The 20143-nt window shown below is 43.6% G+C and overlaps 1 protein-coding gene across 4 annotated transcripts in view; it reads right to left on the bottom strand.

Annotated features, from left to right (window-relative positions):
• Nucleotides 1–8903, bottom strand: part of ptprsa (protein tyrosine phosphatase receptor type Sa) — a 215371-nt gene extending 206468 nt beyond the window's left edge. For all 4 annotated transcript variants that reach the window (XM_062395296.1, XM_062395299.1, XM_062395298.1 and 1 more), the window contains exon 1: nucleotides 8638–8903. The gene's annotated coding sequence lies outside the window, so the exon portion shown is untranslated. The remainder of the gene's footprint in view (nucleotides 1–8637) is intronic.
• Between the last annotated feature and the right edge of the window lie 11240 nt (nucleotides 8904–20143).

Below are 20143 nucleotides of genomic sequence, written 5' to 3'. Positions count from 1 at the left end.
GGGGGGAGTTTATGATATGTATCTCTGAGCGTACAGAATACTTACAAAACACGATGCTATATTCACACTTGGAATATAGTTTATGTTCATCATCGCTCTGTTTGTGAACTCTGAATGATGTGACCATGCAAGGAGACATCCGTTGACATTGTCCACCTACTTTAATTTTTTTCTGTATTAAAGCATTTAAGGTGAGTGCAGCAATAAATAATGATCGACTGTCCAGGCAGTCAAGCCGACATGCCTCCACTTAGCACAATAACAACCATACATCTGCCATGATCGATAGTTGCTCGTGCTTGCTTTAAAAAGGTCCCATCCTCAACACTCTTCCTGCCCATCTATTCCTGCCTCATTTCCAGTCATCTCTTCCTCCCTACCTCATCTATAATTCTAGCTGCTTCCCTCTCATGCTCCCTAACCTCCCGTATCTCATCCTTTCTCCCCAACTTCCTCACCTACTTTCTTGTCTGTTCCTACCTCCTTTCTTCAGATCTCTCACAGTATCTGTCTTCCCTCCTTCCCTTGTCATGCCCTCAATCCTTCTGTCTCAGTTTCCCCGCTTCTCTTTCATCCACTCATTCCTCTCCTTCTTGCCCCAGCCCCACCATTATTCCACCTCATTTCATCCCTCTGTGCTTCTTCATATCAACTTTCCTTCCTCTTCCTCCTTTATTTGTTCCCTATCGTCCCTTTATTCTGTCCTTCACTCTTTGACCTATCTACATCCCTCCCTCATTGTCTTTTTCAGTCTTCATAAACTTTCCTCCATCTAATCTGCTCTGTTCCAGATCCTGTCTTCCATTACTTGTTGTCTTCCCTCCTCATGTCTCTTATCACCATTCATACATGCATATCTTCACTATGGGCCATCATCCCTCTCTCTCCTTGCCTCCATATGTTCTTCTCTTTCCACCTGCCCCTCACCATCTCTCCTTTCATCAGCACTCGTTCCATTCTTCTGTTAGACCCATCAAATCTCTCTCCAACCAGTACTCATCACATCTCCCACCATCACTCTCCTGACCTCCCAGTTTCTTTATTTCCTCTTCCCATCCTCCTGCCTACCATCTCCTTCTTCCTCCCCCACTCATTCCATCTTTTGGCGCCCACCACATCTCTGTTCAACCAGTCCTCCTCCCATCACCCATTAGTGCACTCTCTTCTTACCTTAAAGACTCCTTCCCTGTTCATTCCTCATTTCGTCTTCCCATCCACCTGCCCCTATCTCTTTCTTCCTCTGCCACTCCTTCCCTTCTGTAACCCATCACATCTCCATCCAGCATGTCCTCCTTCCATCTGCCACTTCGCCCATACCACCCTCAGTGTCCTCCTTGCTCTCCTGCAGTCCGCAGTTCACAGGTTTCCCAGAGCACATTGTTGCATCCTAACGGAAGCTTGCACAGCATTCTGCCATTAATAATTGAAGAGGCCCCACATGGCCAGGCACGCTCAGTCTAAATGGATTATTCTGGGAGAGATCAATGCTGGCCTGTGAGGGTTTTATTAGGGCCTGCAGATGAAACGCACAAGGCCACCGCCAATGCTCTCCACCCTCTGTCTTAATTCTGTACCGCTCTAGCGTGACATTCTCACCACCTCCCCCTCCTCCTCCTCCTTGGCTGCACCTTCAACCATCCACCCACTCCCGGTGATGACCCTCGCCACACCACAGGGGGACCACGGCTGCTGCCTTACAGTATGCAGTTCTTAATTAAACATAGATGAGTTTCCAAGACAGTGGATGAATCATGAATTCTTCATAATGTCTTTGACTATGATGCAGGCCAGTAGTAAACAGACAGGTCAAACTAAGTGTTTTGTTAACCCTGCCCATCTCCAGATGCATCCTCTTCAGAAACCCGCGTCCATCTTCAGCCCCCCTGCTCAACCAGCTCGCTGGGAAACATCCGGTAATACCCACTGGAGTTGTCATAGGCAAGAAAATAGGGGGAGGTGAATTGCTACAGTGACCTTCAAGAATACGACGCTTGGGGGCTGGGTGGGGGCTGCTGTGGCAAATAACCCTCAGGAAGCGTCTCTCCCGGAGGAGATTTACATCCATCTCATCCAGTGAAAGCTTTTTCTTTTTGTCTACTTTCCAGAAAACACCCTGTCATTCTGCAACCAGTGACTGTTGAGCTATTAAAATCTCCCCTGTTAAATACGGACAAGAATATAAACAACTTCCCTTTACTGTCTAAGTGCCATTGGCTTTTGTATGCCAGGTATTGTCTTGGATGCACTACCTGTATCCCCATCTTCCTTCCCCAGTCTACCTCTAGAGCGGAAACTTTTACAGGAAAACGGAGTTAAACATCAGTCACTCGAGAACCTAATCACCACATTCATTGTAATTATTGGGGAAGTGAGTTTTCTTGAATAGGCCGATTCATTTTGTGCACAAAGTGCAGCAGTAACAAGAAAAGGAGAGGGAGATTTTTTCTTTTTAAATGACCAAAGCTGTAACAGATATGACAGCCATCAATAACTCAGTCACCTAACAAGAGCCCTGATGTGGTAAAGAGGACTAAACTGTGAGGTGTGGTCTCGGTGGAGAGAATGAGCAGAGTCGTACACTCACAAAGCTCAATCATAGGGACGTTCCCAACTGGTGTGTGGGGCTTTACAAAATAATCTTGATGCTACTGATTGTCTTGAAGACTCCCCGATCTCGAATCTTTAATATCAAGCATGTTTGGCTTCGGGTTATCAAACATGAATAACAACAACAGGAACCTGCAACAGCGAGAGAGAGCGAGAGAGAACAAGAGAGAGAGAGAGTTGACCGGATATTGCGACTTCTACAGTTGTGACTAAAAACAACAATAAATAACCAACTCAACTCCAGATCGCTTCCTACAACAAAAATCTGTGAAATCTGTTATGTTTGTGGTCTCCCCCTTTGTTTTGTTTTTAATCGGTCAAGAATGGAAAATCCTCCAGCGTGCAGCAGCCCTTAGAAAATACTCACCACTATATTTGCGTTGATGTGATAATGATTATTATTGATGTGTTAGCTAGCTCACAGTAGCAGTGACTGTGATCTGAGTGGAAGTGAAGGGGTCAAACATGGTTTTGGACAATAAAACAATTCCTTGCAGCTGACCAGGCTTCGGATAAGCTAATCATGTCAATGAAAACCTACACTTTCATTTAATGTATGATTTCTCCAAGAAAAAATACACAATACAATACTCATCTGCTGCACAACCGCTTTTAACTTGATTCTACCTGTGACCACTCACGTTAATCTTAGTTGTTACCCATTACACAGCTTCTTTCCGGGACGGCAGGACTCTGAAAGGACGTCGTCACGTAGAAACTTTAATTAGCGTCAATAGCTCAGAATTGCCGCATTTCACGTTTGCGAGTTAACACACAGACTCGATTCACATAATATTAGACTCACACTTCCCGCTGCTGCCTTCATCTCCACCCTCCATCGAGAACAAACGTCCATACATCCACTTAGAAATCCCAGAGGACTACACATTCCGTATAACTCCAGACCTCATCTGAGAGTAGTCGTATTTTAAGTTTGCTTCAGTATGAAACTAATCTACTGATATTTGGCAGCATGTCCGTCAGTGGAATGAAAACAGGAACTGCTAAGGAATGACTCGGCATGGCTTTTATGGCGGCAGCTTCCTAAACTTTAACAAATATGGGCTAAAGAAAAGTCACGTCACATTGACACAGTGAACCTCACTTGTTGTTCTACAAACTACAGCATCACTATATCAACTAATCAAAATAAAACAGGGAATAACGTCCAAAATAAAATAAAAAAACATTAATACTTTAATAAAATATTACTTTTGCACTTTTTGTAAACATTACAGAATACTGATACTACTATGACTACTAGTCAAGTGACCTCTGGAGTCAATGGATAAAACATCTCAATGAAAGCCTAAAGAGTTTTGAAATAGGACAGCCTCTCTGTTTGATAAAGAAAGCCCCCCCCCCCCCCATCTCACGTCTTACCCTATTGCAAAGCTGATTAGCAGAAGTGTACAAGCAGCCGTGTAAGGAATGAAGAAGGTCTGTTGGATCGGGCAGGGCGAGGCCACATAAAATGAATTAACATTTTCCCATATTGCCAAACTGCTGTTTTAATATTCTTTTTACAAAGGAAATGTGTCGTATAGAAACAGTTTTACTGGATGGGACACTTTCCACCTCGGTTCTCCTCTTCAGCAGACACGTCCCCTCTGGCTGTGTGTTTCTGACTCCACCTCAACACATTATTTGTCGGGATATTCTGCAGCTTCTGTAATCACACATATTAACAATGCAATTATCCTTAAGGAAAAAAGGGCTTTGAATGCTTAAACATGCTGCTTCGACCTGAGCTAAGACTCAGGCGGGGATGGTGATGTGTAAATGAACCGTATGTGTGATGACTCTGAAAACAATATAATGACCTTACGGAGACCATGTGTAAGCACGCGATTGAGATCGTGACACGCGTGAATAGACATTGATTCATGGGTGGGTGTTATGAAATGAAGCTTGGCATACTCACCAGGGAGAGAGGGGCCCTGACACTCATGCCCCAATCCTTCACAAGCAAGAGCCCTCCCTCCCTCTCTCTCCTATAGAAGGGAGCAGGAATCATGCATTTCTCCAGGTTCTCCACCATCTTCTCCCGTGTAGCGGGGAAAACGTGTACACATCAAAGCCATTAAAGTGTCAAGCTGCACGGTGGGCTCAAACCAGGTCAGACTGCTTCACGGGAAACACGTGAATACTGCATTTTTTGGCCTCATTCTGGCAGTCAAGTCTTCCTCTAAAGAGCTTATATCTGAGCCATAGGAAATGACAAACCAGCCTTCAGAAGACGCAAGGACAATTTCGGTCTTTGCTGTTCCCCGCACTCATTTGCATTTGGATTTGCAGACCATATGCTTCCTGACAAGATTTACTGTACAATATGGCACCATTGGACAGAAGGCTGAGTACAAAAAAAAAATGCTCTGTCACATTACACCGGCACTCCTCTGCTTTTCGTTAATGATTAACTCACTCTAAATTACAGCTGCAGTGCCAAACTGCTGGAGTTTTGGTTGCACGTGTCATTCTCTGTCTGCGAGGGGCTCAACGGGTGGAGGTGATGAGGTGGGATACTCTGAAATTGACATTCAGACACTTTGAATTTCAAATTCTGTCACATGCAGCAGGGGAAAAAAAAACACGAGAGGCTGGAAAAAAAAAAAGTCTGCTGTTTATCTGCAGGTGACAACTAACAAGCGCTCTCCTGGTAATTAGACTGCTGCCGTGCACGTCGGAGAAGCTCTCCACAAAGTATGATTAAATATTATCTTCTCCTCTCTTCTCTCACTTTATGTGTTTGGATTCCCTTCAACCGCTCTGCCATGCCATCCACATCTATTTCCATTCTGACTGCATTAATGACATGGTCACGCACTTTGGCCTGGTGGCTTGTAATGAGACTGCAGAGCGTGACTTCCAGCTCCTCTTCTCGATTTGTAATAAAAGAATATATATATATTCATGTGTGTGTGTGTGTGTGTAAGATGCTGCACGTCTGTCACCATGTGCGATGCATGGCGACCATTTGGAACGGCGGCGGCCTGTCTCACGTGCCTGAGACGCTCTCTGTTGCCCAGCTGGTGACAGGTGAACATGATTGAAGTGCACTTCTGCAGCAGAACACACCGGATGCTTAAACATGCCATCCAATCAGCCGCCTCATACATACAGAGAGGCTGGCTGATGGATGTCGCGTTAAACTAACCTGGCTCTCGCGGATTGTCAAGCACCACCTCCAGAAAGGTGACCTACTTCCATGTGCACTCGAAAAATTAAACAAGAGTTTTGATCTTAAGAGATGGATGAAAGGTTCAAAAAAGCGACCAGGAGATCGAGAGTTCCTCTGAAGAGCCTTTTCATCGAAACAGTAGCTTGAGTCCTTTCATCAAACTCTATAACGACGTTGTTCTTTGAGAAATCCTCTATTGTAACTTCAGTGGAGCAGCTTAAGACCGTGTGGCCTCTCTCCACGTCCGCAGTGGGTATTTGATTGCCCCCGTGAACAAACGCGGAGGGGACGCTTCATAAAACGTGTCCGGCCCATTAAGTCTGAGGGAAGGGTTTGTAATGGCTGTCCTTCCACGGGGGCCTGTCTGTTGAGACATCAGCGAGTGAGGGACTCCTTCCTGTCGTGCGGTGATCGCCGGGTGGCACCGCGTCTTAATATCAGCAAGACGATGTGAAACGCACACACAGACCAATCCGTGCCGGGGCGGTGGTCAGAATAAACTGAAATAGTGACATCTTGTAAAGAAGAGTGGCCCCAACGGGTGCTGTAAAATGATGTAACATCACAGAGACGACCGGAGAGAGAATTCAAACGTCTTGTGTCTCTGTAAATTTAGCAGCTCATGCATTACGTCATCCGTTTCATGACTGTGGATCATCTCCACTTGTTTTATGTTTTCCCTTGCAGGAGGCCAAACTTTATGATGCTGACGAAATGTGCATAAAATATAGACTAATAAATCATTTCAGTGGTTGTGAGAATACATCTGATGTCATAATAGGATGGGTTTCTGGAAAGGACACTGGCTTGTCTCCAGAGGGGTTTTCTGCAGGAAAGAGGTGCTTCCAGCTAAAACAAATCATTGTTGGAGGTTACCTGCCTTTCTTGGGTTTGCTCCTCGGCACTCTGCGCGTGCAAGTGTGTATTTGGAGAGGAGGGCAGACGAGAGAGAGAGAGAGGTGGGGTCACTCCAAAATGTCTCATGTGACGGAGCATCACGGGGAATTGTAACACACAGCCACATCATGAATTTGATTACATTACATCGTGCTGCGAGCCTGTAAGCCATTCCCGGGCACCATAAAAAAAGAGCCATAACCAAGTTACCACGGGTACAGAGAAAAATGAATAAAGCCATTTTCTTTTAACAACCCGGGCGCTGGCAAGATATTGTTCTCTCCTCCGGCTTTTATGAGCTTTGCAGACGCGCTGCCTGCGATCGAAGCAGGAGACGGAAGAAGATGCAAAATGCACAACTTCGGGTTAAAATAATATGATTGACTCGATTGTTTCGGGGGTGATTGTTTCAACACGAATCCTCAAATAAAAATATGCTGTCACGTGATAATCAGATCTCGTAAATCTCTGATGCTTTTAGAGATGACGGATCTGGGTGATGGAGAGCGCCCAAGAGGAGAAGTGTGGGAATTGATAGGCTACACGAAACTTTATCATGATAATACAGCATTTGATAAAAGGCAAATGGAGATGTGTTTTAAAATGATATCCAATGAGAAAGTTTGGAATTAAGACATTCGTGTGGATGTTTCTTTTTATTTCTCACTGGGCATAAAAAGACAGATCGCCAATATCCACGGAGGTAGGATCTCCACATCCACGGGAGGGAGTGTATTTCCAGCCGGGACTGTGCAGCATTCAACAAGAGCATCAGCACCGACACAAAAAGTCACCCAGGCTCAAGTGGCGCACCTTGAAATCAGCCCAACTGCCTTTCTAAGACTCGCCATCGCGCCAATCTGATGCGCAAAGGAACGAGCCGGGAGGTCCGTGGGGGTCCTGTCGACCACCACCGCACAGCAGAGGGGTTCTCCAAAGAGTCCAACATGGACACCTCATAGAGCGAGAGAGAGAGAGAGAGAGAGAGAGAGAGAGAGATAGAGAGAGAGAGCGAGAGAGAGAGAGAGAGAGAGAGAGAGAGAGAGAGAGAGATGGAATATAGAAAAATGGCATTTCAGATCGATGCCAGCGAGGGAAGGGGACTGGATGTGCCACGATGCGCGGGCATGTGCATATCAGTGGATTCTAATGCAAATCATCTCACGGTCGACTTGGTTAGTGAAACACCCCCCTGTGGAGATGCACTTCATGCGAGATGGAGCGACCCCCCCCCCCCACACACACACACACACACACGCACACACACACACTTCCCTCTCTCCTCTCTCTTTCTTGTCTCTCAAACACACACGCACACACAATCACACACACACATGCACACATCTCCGCCCGAGAAAAGAAACGATGATTCACAAACACGCGTAATCTCCAGCGCATACAAGTGCAAGACGCATCCCCGAGATTCCTCTTCGTGTCTCCTCTCGGCTTCAGAAACGTTCACGTTCCTCATTTATTTCTATGGGATCTGTGACTAACTCTCATGCAGAGGGGGGAGCCGCGGGTGCCCGTTACACAGCCGTCGCTCGGAGTGATGGATATCCTTCGTGCACAAGCAGCACATATGCTCTGGCACCACCAGCACCAGCACCACCAGCACCACCAGCAGCAGCTTTGCGGTGGCAGAGTCAGGTCTCCCGCTGAGTCCAGATCCGTGCCGAGCATCTCTCCCCATCGCAGAGCTCCGTGCGCGGCAGCTTGGAGCTGGACTCTTTGCAGTATTCTGACACGGTGCTTCTCTTTTGGGCACTTCCCTGCGTCCCCGTGCAGCAAAGCGCATGGCTCGAGCTTTCTCCGAAACCACATGCCCACATGCCAAATGTTGAGAGAATCACTAAAAACTGTGATTGAAATTCAACACCCAAAAAGAAACCCCTGAGAGTAGATGGAGAGAGTCCGGGGGGAAATGGAGGGATGGAGAGGAGTATTCCTACCTTTTGTCAGCCTCGGAGTTCCTTTTTCTCTTCCTTCTCAGCTTATAAACCCCTCACATCTTCATGGTTAAAACAAGCAATACATCCCCGGGTTCGTGCTCAAAACGCGTGCGTCCCTGCGGCAGGTCCAGTGAGGAGCAGTTCGCGGGCTCCTGTGCCGGGTTCAATGTTTTTTTTTTTTTCTGTTTCTTTTTTGGTGTGTGTGTTTTAAATCCAATCCACCCCAGGAGCGCAGGTTGCTCGGGACGCGTCTGGGCTCTCGGCAGGAGGAGTCGCTCCCTCAGCAGCAGCAGCAACAGCAGCCACCGTGCGCACTTGGAGAAACCGGAGCTCTGTCCGCGCAGGGAAGCTGAGGGAATGATGTCATGCGCACAGGCCCTCCCTCTCCAGCCACTCCTCAACTCACGGCTCTCTCCATCTTCCAACCCCCCCCCCCCCCCGCCTCTCTCCTCCCCTCCCTTTATGGCACGTTTTTGAATATTTGCACGGAAAAAGGAAGAACACCACCATAAATATAGATTTTATATAACAATGAATATCAAGACAGGGAGATGTGCGAGATATACTTCCACTTGATGGAATGCAACAATTGTATTACACGAAAGGTGTAATTCACATCCTAACAATCTGACATTTGTTTTTCGAGCACTAGTTGTTCAAATTAAGGTTTTAAAGTGGGGCTCAGGGCTGACAACTTTCCTTTAAGAGAATTTTTTTTTTTTACGGTGATATCAGGAGCATCATTAGCCTTGTTTTACCCGGGATAAAATGGGCGGTAAAGAAGCATGACACGTGGGGCCAATGTATATACTGAGTCAAAGCAGCTTCCCCTCCCTGGTGCAGCTGCTGCACATTAGAAACTACTTCATATCTTCTTATCACAAGTTATAGGCGAGGTTCGTTTTGCTTATGACACTCCAAACTAATAAAGTTGTTTTCTAACTCATTTGGTTTTATTTGAATCACAGTTATTTGGCGACGGCTGCATCATTTAATACCCTTATCTATAAAAGCATCAAAATATTTATACAAATAAATTTATGAGCTGATGACGATCACCATTTTAAATAGTCTAAGCTCCACAATAAAGCTGAATTTAGGTCTGTTTGGGATTTAAAGTATCTGCATTTAAATTCATCCCAATGGCTGAGCAAGCTTTAAGGTGTTTTCTGCATCCTGGCTTTGCTGCTGGCTGAAAACGAGTGAAAGGAAAAGACTGCTGGGGCGTTTAATCAATCAATTTCAGCTGCAGGTTTTACTTAATCAAATATTTAAAGTGGCAGGCCTGCTTTCCTCGGCTCCACAGCCTATATTGGTGCACAGAGGCTTTCACAGGGAAAGGCTGAACTGCAGCCCGCTGCTGGAGCCGGGCCATTCGTGCTTCCCTTAATGCATTGACTCATTCCTTCAGAGAGGCAGTTTGTGTCAAGCTGCAAAGAATTGGCTGTCGGTGGCCTCCGGGAAACACGGGTTCTGTGTTCAATACTGTCCAACCATCCCTTCATCCATGCACTTCACTGTGTATGTTTCATTCCCTCTGATCTATATTCATGACAAACAAATAAAACAGATCACTGATTCGCCAATACCTCAAAAAAAGAGCAAACTCACAAAGACAGACACATTCCCGTGTGCCAGCACTAGATCATAGAACGCACATAAAGATGGACGACATGAAGGTTCCCTAAAGTGAAGCCAAAGCACCTTGATCAGCACCTGGTGGCTGGCTGCAGCGCAGGTCATAGATCACACCTCCTCCATGTTAGCTGATTATAATAAGAAAGAATAATTATTCTCAAATATGGTTAAAATCGGGTTTAACATCACAATGGACAGCCAACTAATTCCTGATTGGTCGATGGCAGTGGGACCTCACTGGTCCCACACCATCACTACTAGACAGACTCGGCCTCCAAATTACATCAAAACCACAAAATGAAAGCAACCACATTCAGAATATTTGAACATTAATGGGAGGAAGTTGACATGCGTCATTTATCTGTAAATACAGCCTCTGGTCAAGCCCATTACTCCATACCAGCTCTTTTCAAATCGTTGAAATGAAATAACATTCAGAGCGACTGCCTGTTTAAAGCACATATAGAATTAACATGAGACAAAAATCTTGGCATTGAATGAAAAGTCAGCCTGATTTGTGCATGGCTCTTTAAAGATGGCAGAGCTCAATCGATTCCTGTGTCATGGGCAGCTGGAACAAAGAGGCCGGGGCGCGTGAATTAAGAACCGGACAGCACCCAGCAAGAGCCAACAATTTCATCACTTGTGGCCCCAGTGGGGATCAGCCTCCTAAGCTGGGAAGTGTTGAAGTCAGGACAATGTGTGACCTTAAAGCTCAACTAAAGCATTTAAGTCCCCGGGACTGATCATTTGATTGTCCTGTACCCGTCTTTGCCTTTACTTCAGATAATTGGACATCCCTTTGATAACATGTGCTCAGGTCAGTGAGGGGCCATGTCCATGGTTCGGCCCAAAGCCGACAGGGTAAACAGCAAATTTAGGATTTTAGACTTTTTTATTTGTAAGTTTGTCATAGCGTTGTAGGTTCAAAACTGTGGTGGAATATCTTGTTCACCCTCATAGTGTACAAGTCTTTTTGATGTGATATGCTGTAATTTATTTATATCGATGCTATCTGTATAAAGAATGAAAAAACAGAAGGAAAGAAAGAAAGTAGAGAAGCTTCTTTTACAATGCAGGTTTTAAGGGTTTTCTTGCGTCTGTGCTGGCATTTAAAGAAGGTGACATTACTGTGGTGTAAATTAATACATTTCCATACATTTAATTTACGCCAGTGAGAGCGATCAATAAAACCGGTAATGTAATTTTCTCTGGGTAAAATGTCTGTTGTAACCTTGACGTGGCCTCAGGGTGGATGAAACAAAAAGAGGCAATGAAAAAGCCCACCACTGCAAAATATTACAAGGAGCCTTTGTGTCAGAGCTGTAGTATCTTATTTTTCAAGGTTACGGCTACAACCAGCTGAAATCCATTGGTTTCTAATATAAATCTCTCTCGTTAATAGGTGTATTACACTTAGACTTGGTCTGACTGCAGATGTAGGGTAAAAAAAAAGGCCAACATCAAATCATTCTACTTCTTTTAGAATCGGTGAGACAAGAACATCGGACGATATAGCTGCGTTTGCCTTTTTTGTTGCAGATGAAACAGATGTTTTGGGAAATCCCAGTGTTGTTGCAGGAAGAAACAATGAACAATGAGATCTTTCTTTCAGTTGAATATTAAAAGTAAAGTGTCACCAACTGTCAGAAGATGATGGAATTCATCACATCGTCTTTGGAGACAGAGGAAAAATAGGAGGGAACTTTTTTCAAATGTAATAATCGACAAGAAAAACAATAACCAGAGCCAGTGATTATACAGCGTCACACAGTCAATTGCAAAAATATGTATTTAAGATACAGAAGAAGAGCTGTGTCTTCCCAGAGACGGCCCCTAGGTGCTGCAGCCAGAGGAGAGCAGGTGAATGGTCCAATACAATCCAGTGTTTAAAGGTCATGTGACCTGGTAAAGCTTTGCAGTGCTAACGTGACGCATGCAAGACCAGCATGCATCAGGTTAAATCAGCTGCATGATGCATGCTGGTCTTAACAGTGCTGCATAATGTACAACGCACTTAACGATATAGTGCAAAGTGAGAGGCGCAAAATTCATTTAATTTATCTTGTGTCATTCGGCCATTAACTTGCCAAACCCAAGCATAGTTAAAGATGTGAAGCCAAAGTGTCTCCATTGCCACCTGGTGGCTGGCTGCAGTATAGGTTGTGGATCCTGTCGTAAAGTTGTTGTTTTTTACGCTCTAAGATGGGTAGATACACCATGATTGACAGCCAAGACCAACTTGCGATTGGTTGAGCGTGATTGCTTGTTCATGTGGCTCCATCCTCTGATCCCTATTGCTCGGGTTACAGCTCCAAATGCACAAGATGGCAGCACTCGTATCTTGGCTTTATGTCTGGGCAGGGGGAGGAAGTACAGACACAATGTCTTTAGATGCAGTCGATAATCTCTACTCAATGTAAAGAGCGATCATTCTCTAGATGTTCACAGAACAGTAAACCCAACTCTGCTCTGACACAAAGAAAAGAAAAGCGTCAGGGACACTTGATAAAGCGTTTTGTGGGGAACAAGATATAAGTATGAAATAATTTGGGCTGATAAGTCTGACTGTTTACTGATAAAATCCCTCACATGGTTGGATCTCAGTGCTCTCACTTTTCCTCTGGCGTTTGCTCGACTCCATCTCCCTTTCAGCTCTCTGTCTGTCTAAATAAAGATAAGACGAGTGGTCCACCCACTCTCCCGTAAAAAAACAAGAGAGACTGCGCCTTGTCTTCAATTTTCTCACTGCATCTGTCTGCACCTCCACTTTCATTCCTTCTCTCTTTCCCATCACATACTTCCATCAATCACCTTGTTTCTTCCTATCCCTCCTTGGCCCTGCTTTGATGACCCCACCTCTCCCTATGGCTCCCCCTTCCCTTCCTTAACATGTCTGCCTGTGTGTGGGAACCACATGCCGATCAGACCCGCTTGATGAGGGGTTTAATTAGAGAAGTAGTGGTCTGTCACCTTGCGCTGAACACTGGCAATCAAGGCCCATTGGCTTTAAGAAAAGTCGGACAAGGCCACTCATTGATTGGCAATTTCAGGGGTGTTACTTAGTCCACATGATACGATGAGCAAGCTTTGCCTTAGACGAGGGATAAAGATAATGCACTACAGTGGAATTCAGCGTGACAAAGGAGAGCCACAGGCCACGATACTATATCTGCTACGGCTCTGTCTGCCTATACTATATGAGCATTTCAAATATACATCCGTGTAATCATGACGATATATTGAATTCTGTTGTCTGCCATATTAAATATATAAGCCTTGGTTATTTATAAATGTTTTATTTGTAAACATTAACAACTGAAGGATGTGGTAAAATAAACATTAGTAATAAAACTGCCAAATGAAAAATGTATGAATGGAATGTATTTATTTTGTTTCTTTTGTCATGTTCCTATAAATAAACTGTTAATCACAGTCACAAGCATTTTTTTGATCGAAATATGTACATATATGTTTATAGTTAGAATGTACAAAAATACACAAGCAAATAATACATGTACGGTTTTACAGCACAACGGCTGATACAATATATGACCTAATTATTTTACACAACATTATTTATATCTCTTTTAATTATTTATAATAATATTAAATTTGTTATTTTTAAATGATTTAGTATAATTTCTTTGTTTTATATTCTTGTGTTTATTTGTCCATTTTAATCAAGCACTTTGAGATAACGATTTTAAACAATGCTATTTAAATTAAGTTATATTAACAATTATACTACGACAACTACTGCTACTACAACTACTACTACTACTACTACCACTTATAAATACCACAATAATAAACTCTTGTACAACATTGTTGTTTTAATTAATTTCTTAAATCTGTAAATCATCACAGTTTGTATTGTAATAGTTTCATTTTGTCACTGAAAGGTGTGAAATAGTGTTTTTTCAGAGGATCTGACAGTAACACAGACATTTACTGCCCTGGTGTTGTGTGCAGCTCAGTGATTACAGCATGTTACTTACCACGGCAGAATTAGCGGCTCATTTCCCCACAGGTCACTGTGCTAGAGTGGCACTCATCGTACTGCGAGGTGCTTTGGATAATGCTGCCCCCAAATGGCTTTCCAGCTGGGCAGATAGAACTTAATTAGACACTCACATTAACTAAGGGTGAGCCATCTCCAAAATATGTAAAGCACCATTCACCAGAGGTTTGAATGAGGAACAACTTAATACAGCCTGTTTTTTATACAGATCATTTTTGACCTGTCTATGATAGATACTGATCAAACTGAACATTGTATAACTTTGCAGCAGGCAGACAAAAATAACATTGCTGATTTTTTGGGGGTAAACGGAAACGTGAGTATTACAGAATAATCAGGCGCCAATGATTGACAGTTCAGAAAATGAGACCGGGCATATTGTTTGAACAAGTATATCTATCATTACCACAATCCTGCCACGCATCAGGATTGTTGGATGCTTCGATGCAGAACAGATGATGTAAACAAGAGGTTTGTGTGGAGAGAACTGATTTAAGAATCGAAGAGAGACTGTAACGTCAAGAGAGCGAAGGGAGATGCAGAGAATAACGGCCGGATTTACCACAACACTTCAATCACTTACCATATTGGATTTCCATTCATATATGATTTATTTATACGTGTGATTTATTATGGAACTCCGCCATTAGTGAATTGCCACAGTGGCGATGGGAAAGAGCAGAAAGCCAAAGTGTCCACCTGTAGTAGTATTCTCTTTGATGTCAGGTGGTAAAAGGCTGGAAACAACTCGCTCATTGACATTTTTAGAAACATAATAGATAAAATAGAGAAACTATATGGATTTTACGTCCAGTTCTGTCTTGCACCTGTAATTTCCAACGTGTTTTTTTTGACATTTTAAATCCCCACAAAAGGATTATTGTTGAAGTTTTCTACCCTTTCAATCGGCATCACAAAAATGTTATATATTATATTTGAAATAAATTTGGAAGAATTCCCTTGACACAACCGAATAAAAGGACCATCACTGAACCACATGTTGAAAGGCCTTGGAGTGCCACGTTTACCTTTTCAAATTGAAAAATTTTCACGGAATTTCTACGACTGAAATCGCTTTACTCACATTAACCCTCTGACACACACACACACAGCAAGAGAAAAATAATAAAGGTAGAGCACAATTGTGTGTGTGTGCGTTCATGTGTGTGTTGGGGGTTGGCTGTACAGTGGGATAATTGGTATTATAATCGTGTTACGACAGATAAAAACACTACTGCAAATATGGCTTCTGAGGAGAGATGGTTACCATGGCATTACAATGGTATAACCCCATCCACACAATGTCAGCAGTTAAACGCTGTAATAGGACAATGGAGTTTAAATAGTGAAATGTGGTATGAATGCGGCCGGGGTCATTGGGGGTTGATTTGCACTGACATTTAGCAGGAAGAAAATGACCGGGTCTGAAAACACCTTACAAACACGTAGTTGCCAAACATCCCTTGAAACACACAGTGACTGGGCTTTTTCTTTCAAATTCAATCTCCAGGACAGCAGCATCATTTAGAAGTAAGCCTCTGAATAAAGTTAAACTTTCTGCAGCAATACCCAGAGGAGTTGTTATCCAGGTAACGTGTTTTCAGGGACTTAAATTCTCACGTTAAGACACGAAACCAATAACGTCAAAATTTTGTGTCTGTGAACCACAGTAGAACACATATTGTGAGGGACACTATGGGAGAGTGTAAGTTCACATAGAAACCTAATGTATGTAACATGTCATATATATGTAAAACCCTATGTTTTCAGTAAGCGGTTTTAAAACTGTATGACACCTCCTGTCATTCACACGAGAGACTGACGTTACCGAACCCGTGGAGCTTATTTTGATGCTGAAGCCGCTTTTAGACACATACTGAAGTCCCGACATTTTCCTAGAATTTCCCCAGAGGGGCCACATGTGAGAACGCAAGTGTTTCAGTCAATTACTCAGAATACTTTTTTTCCGGCCAGCCCCCAAATAAATGTCCGGGAAAATGCCAGAGTGAGCACGTGAAAATCTACCTTTGTATGATTTCAGGAAAATATGGGAACTACAGAGCATGCCTGAAAGCAACTGTAAAGATGGTCAATCAATCAATCAATCAAATTTTGTTTGTAGAGCCCATATTCCCAAATAACAATTTGTCTCATCGGACTTTAACATTGTGATACATCCTCTGTCCTTAACCCTCAACGAGAGTAAGGAAAAACTACTAAAAACACTTTTAACAGGGTAAAAATATGTAGAAACATAAGAGAGCCACACGTGAGGGATCCCTCTCCCAGGACGGACAGAAGGGCAATAGATGTCGTAGTGGAAAACATCATCAGGATTAAAGTTTTTAGCAGAATTGATGAGGGTAAACATTTTGAAGGATATCTTCAATACTATATGTCAAGCAGTCCTGCTGCAATCATAGTCTATGGTCAACACCCAGCAAGATCATGATCCACCATAGAGATCGGATGCCACTATAGTCCAGAGTCATTGTCCACTGCCGCCAGTTAGGATCCATCATCAGCTGCCACCTCGGCCATAGTCCACCACCATGACGCGAAAAGCGACAAAGGATCCGCCATTCCCACTACGATCAGCCGGCACGACACAGAATCCGATGATGGTGTGGAATGAATTTGTACGGACAAACAAGCATCTCATTGTTCTCACTGGATGTTTGTGGTTTGGCCTGATCGGGCCTTGCATATCAGCTCCCATCAATGCTCCCCATCTACACCAGTGTATCCTGCACAAGTCACTCTCAGGTGCAGTGGGAGGAAACCACCCACCGATTGCTGCGCCATAAATTAAGATTAAGATTAAGATCCATTTATTCGTCCTAAACACATGCACAGACATGCAAAGGCACACTCATGCAGGTAGGGAAATTTGATGTTGGGGGAGTAAGGTGCCTTGCTCAGGGGCACTAGTCAGGGTAGGGAGACTCTTGGATTTTTGGACAGATCAATCCAGGTTCGTCTTTTGTTGTCTCTCCGTGGAGTCGAACCAGAGACGAACCAGAGACCTTCTCTGCCCATAGTCCAAGTTTCTGCCACTAGACCACCGCTAGCTTCCACCTTCGTATATTGAGAAAACCAGCGTGGATGTATCAAGACAGTAGGAATGGCACAGGTCATGACAACAGCGACTGGAAATAGAAGCGCTGCTGCACACGGTGATAAATTGTCGTTAACACCGACTTATGAAGGCTGTGTGAGGGTGCTGCTGTATACTGGAGCCATTCAGAGGCACTCGGCTCATTAGGTTGAGGCATTGAAGGGATGAGTGGGTGTGTGAGCGGGTCTATGACACGATGAGGCTTTGATGCGCTGACAGGTGGAGCGCTCCTTCTCCTGCTCGTCCCCTGTCATCATCCCCCTCTTCTTCACTTCTCATATAGATTCTCTCACTCTTGATAAACTCACCGCCGGCAGCATCATTGTTCCACATTAGAGGTGTCTTCACTGTTTCTCCCTCCCGGTGCTGCTTCCTGACTACGTCTCCCTTCTGCTACATCTCCTCCTCGTTTGCTTCTTCCTCTCACTTTTGTCTCAGCTGTTGCCTTCACTCCCTCGCCGCGCTCTGTGTGGATATCTATAGCAACAGCCTGACAGGACACTCAGGTGGGCGAAGGTGCGAACATTCCTCGGAAAGGAGATGAACATAAGATATCTTTGTAAATACCGGATCTTCACGATTTTAGCTTGTAATCGCAGCAGTTGAGAGGAGAATTTAGACTTTAGCCTGTGGAAACCAGTTGGCTGCATAATGCGCGAAGAAGCAGAAAATAGCAGGAATGAGCAATATGTACCCACAACAGCTGGTTGTCGTGGGGTTTCGTCTACCAGTTAGTCATGACTTAAAATCGTGTTATGATCTCCTGGTAATATTTTGTACAGTACAGTGTGCACGAATGTCTCTTTCCCAGTCAGCCATGCACAGAAATAGATCTGTACACTCATACAGTGCGTGTGCACGCAACCGTATTCACACAGGCATTTGCAGAGGGGATCATTTGCAGTGAGGAAGGAGTCCGGGATGGTTGTTGCTTTTAATTTGTGTTCATCCTATTTTCTGTACCCCAACTTTATATCAATTGATGTAACTTTTTTAAACCAACTTTTGTTTACTACTCCATCTAGCCAAATCCATGAAGGTGACATGGTTTTTATTTTCCCTGCAGCATGGGGCTTAAAGATTTCCAATAGGCAACAGTGGTACATGCAGCAGTTGAGATGTACAGGAGAGGGGGGTCAGACCATTTGTGGGACCGTGGCAGGATTGACAAAAAGAGAGCCCCACGCAGCCCTCTACTCCATGATGTTTACTTTATATTTGCATTAATGAGGTGCTATTGCAATCTGCGTGTTGGCAAATTTAATCTACAACCCTAACCCTAAATACACACTACAGGACTGCATTTAGGTATTCAGGAAAAACAGGTACCCCATGTTGCATGATAAGCATCTAACATAAGTGAATTCACCCACACCTGGTTGGGTGAACAACAAATTGATAAAACATGCAAAGGGTATTTATACTATAAAAAGAAATGATGACCATTTATCTTTTTTATCTTACTTCTTTAATTTGCACAGTTGATGTGATGTTCAGCAGGAGATTTCATGACATAACATTTGTCAATATTGAAGTTCATGACCTTTAAACAAAAAACTTTTGTTGGGCTCTTTGTCACAATATGGTGAAAGCAGCATTTAATAAAATGTTTTAGAACATATTTTTGAAAAGCATCCAATTATATGGAATGGTTGCTTTTATCTCAATTGCCTTGTACCACTTCTACTGTGCACACTGAGAATGAAACCTTTAACCCTGGCAATTCAGGTGCCACGCTCTGCTGAACAATACAACAGCCACCCTGACCTACTTCATCATTATGCACAGAAGACTTATATATATGTATTCATACAGGACCTCCAAAAAAAAGAAGCAGTGAGTCAGGGAGTTAGACTGCAGCTCATCAGTACATTATCACTCAACCGTGGAGCAAACTCTACCCTGTTTGCTCCACTGCAACTGCCTGCGAAAAAAGCATCCCTCCCGCACCATCACTTTGATAAGATCTGACTTAACCTTGGTGAGGTGCATCACCTCCAACAAAAACGCTACCTTGTCACAACGAGAGAACATCACCTTCAGGGGATAAGGGTACCATCAGGGGAGGAAACAAGCTCAACAGATACAGCCAGGTTTCAGTTTTGTGCCCTGCAAGTGAGCATGCAGAGTTTAGTTCAGCATCATTTTCTTCAGGTAGTTATTTTTTTCATGTTCAAAACATCTGTGTCAGTCTTAGTTTATATAGACCTAGTGCTTAAAAACAGGCTACAATAATATAAACTGAAAATAGTATTTGTATAGTCTAATGGAACTGTCGTTCACATTCACAAGGAGAAACAAATAGGTAAGTATTTGTAGTTGGTTAGCCACTTGATCCAGACTTACATCTTAAAAACTCTCAGATGGATTGTGACGAAAAATCAACAGGCATTCATTTTCCCCAGGTGATGCATCAAATAAACTTAGACTTTTCCTACTGTATCGCCAGGAAGGTTAGATTTGTTGCTTTGACGGAAATATCGATCATTGCCATGAAGTTGGCTCTCGACACTCATGTTCCACTGCAATCGTCAAAATTATATTTTATATTTGTACAGTATTGGTTTTTGACCAAATACATACAAAACTAGAATGGCACAAATATAGGACACATTCAATCAAGCTGTAAGGTTAAGACAACAAAACAATGCCGATCATAAATCATGATCTCCATTGAGGTAGAATGTCTATCCCTCTGGAATCAAGCTTTATTTCATGGGGAATAC

The sequence above is a fragment of the Platichthys flesus genome, chromosome 9, assembly GCF_949316205.1.
Source record: "Platichthys flesus chromosome 9, fPlaFle2.1, whole genome shotgun sequence".
Classification (NCBI taxonomy): domain Eukaryota; kingdom Metazoa; phylum Chordata; class Actinopteri; order Pleuronectiformes; family Pleuronectidae; genus Platichthys; species Platichthys flesus.
The sequence above is the reverse complement of the archived record's forward strand: the minus strand, read 5'-3'. Positions and strand labels throughout refer to the sequence as shown.